This window comes from Moschus berezovskii, chromosome 22 (assembly GCF_049115385.1).
Source record: "Moschus berezovskii isolate FMDL1 chromosome 22, NW_MosBer_1.0, whole genome shotgun sequence".
Lineage (NCBI taxonomy): Eukaryota > Metazoa > Chordata > Mammalia > Artiodactyla > Moschidae > Moschus > Moschus berezovskii.
In genome coordinates this window covers 70,464,638-70,467,085 of record NC_142481.1, presented here as the reverse complement: position 1 = coordinate 70,467,085, position 2,448 = coordinate 70,464,638, and the positions used below count along the sequence as shown (strand labels likewise).

The 2,448-nt window shown below is 39.2% G+C and overlaps 1 pseudogene; it reads right to left on the bottom strand.

Annotated features, from left to right (window-relative positions):
* Window positions 1-984: 984 nt before the first annotated feature.
* Window positions 985-2,119, bottom strand: LOC148774451 (E3 ubiquitin-protein ligase RNF146-B pseudogene; annotated as a pseudogene).
* Window positions 2,120-2,448: the final 329 nt, after the last annotated feature.

Below are 2,448 nucleotides of genomic sequence, written 5' to 3'. Positions count from 1 at the left end.
ACATATATATTATATGTATTATATAATGCTAGAATATATAATACACATATATTTGGATGAGCATATATACATCAGTGAATTTTTTTTTAATTTATAAAAATTGAATCATACTATATGCACTATTATAGACTTCCTTTTCTATACAATATGCTCGAAGAATTTTTCCATCTCAGCGAACATGTATCTGTCATTATTTCTAAGGATTACTATAGTGTTCAAATGCTTGCTTCTGCCATACTCCATGCGAGTGCTTTGAAGAGAGGAACCATGTGTGCTTTGTTCACTGGTTGCTTCCATATCTTTTCTTTCTTTGATAAATTCTAGTATTTATTAAATTATAAAGTCTGTAATAAAAAAAATGTGGATCAAGTGAAATTGCTAACTACAAAGACTAGACAGCAAAGCCTATGAGAACACCATGAAGTGTGTTACAGACAAGATTCTAAAACATAAGTTATAAGCTCGTTTCTTTACATTTCCATTTCAGTAACTTTATTATTAAATAGCTGTTATTCTTCTATTTTAAAACCCCAAATTCACATTTGTTCTCTTGTTAATTAAGCTTTCTTTTCATACTGATACCAGACATCTTTTAGGTGCCAAATTTTTGTAATCGTTTTATGTCAATCCATGCAGAAAAATACGAACCAGTGCAGTAGGCAGATGAGGACAATTAATGGAAAAATAATACACACACGCTGGCCAAAAGAACTGAAGGTATTTTAAAAAATTATTAAATAAACAGACCTCAAGAAAACTGGGTTATTACTAAACAGCTCTCAACTATTAACACTCAAGTTCCTTATATTAACTAAATTTCTCAACAGAGATGTGTTAGACATTTTAATTACAGGTTTATCCTTTCCATACTCCTTCCCACCCCACCTCCCAAAATGCACTACTAGGGATGAGTGTAGTGTTACATGGGTAGACATTTATAGATAACCATTTTCATCTTGAGCATAGATCTGAAAACTTTTTTATTTAAACTTCCGTTACTGTGCACTGTCCATCAGGCCTTCGAGATCTGACACTCACTCTTCCATCTGCTGCCACTTATCAATCAGTTCCTGATCGATCAGTTGCTGTCTGACTTGCATTAGGAACCAAAAGTCTCTGTTGGGTCAAGGAGTGTTGTGCAACAAGCGCTGATACATCCTCACTCTCCCTGCTGGCATCGAATTCGGTTTCTTCAATCGAAGTGTCTGGTGCTGGTGCCTTGCCTGAAGATGGTGATCCATGCTCTTCTTCTCCTTCCCCTCTATGACTCCTTTCCGCTATGCTGTCTCCACCAAGTTGTAAATGTGCAAAAGAGTCTTCCAGAGTAGTGCTTCCATCAGGGGATGGCGTGGCGGGACTTGTTAGCTGACCATCTACTGATGTCAGGGGCCTCACAGAAGACGACTGAACAGAAGCTCCGCTCTGAGCCAGTACACTGTCTGCTCCGTCAGCAGAGCTCTCTCTCGCTAGGTTTACAGTATTAGAATCACAGTGCAGCCTATGTCCGGCTACTCCCTTCTTTGGTCTATCTATTATATCCCGCTTGATCTTCCTGCGATTTCCATGTTCGTTTCTCCTATACTGTACCATATTTTCAGGATTGGCAACATACAAAAACCCGGCAATTAACATTTCAGTGCTCTTTTCACCTTTGGAAAAAGCATCCTCCAGCTCTCTGCTAGTGTGCTTGTCATACTGCCACCACTCATTTCTTCCTTCATAATACCAGGCATATTCACCGTTTCCTCTACTTGCTGCCTTGAGTTCCTCTGGTGACAACAAGGTTGGCTTATCAAGGAAATCTTCGGGAATTTCTTGTCGACAGAGGGCACATCGCTTTCCAAGCCATGAAGCTCCCTTCACACATAGATAGCAGAAAACATGCTTACAAGGCAGATTGACTGGGTGAACACATGTTTGTAGACAAATGGCACATTCAGGGACAGTTAGAGAAGGTTCAGTATTAGAATAAGACTCATTTGCTTTCCTGTTCATAGGAAGCATGTTTATAGAGTGATAAATTTCTCCACAGCCAGCAATCATTTCTATTACAGACCCCACAGATGCCTGCCACAAAAATAAAATCTCATCTTCATGAGTAATCAGCCAGTTTGCAGAATTTTCTCCTCCATCGCTGGATCATCCTGTGCTCTGTGGCCACCGCCAAAGCCACCTCGCTGTCTTTTCTCTTTGGCCTCCGAGCCCACAGCCCATATATTTTCTATTGTAAAAAAGGCTGTAATACACATTGGAATTCATGTATCTTTTCAAATTAGTGTTCACTGTCTTCTGATATATGCCTCGGAGTGGAATTGCTGGGTCAATTGGTAGTTCTTTTTTTAGTTTTTTGAGAAACTTTCATGATGTTTTCCACAGCGACTGCACAAATTTACATTCCCACCAATTAAGTACAAGGGGTTCCCTTTCTCCACATCCTTGTCAACATTT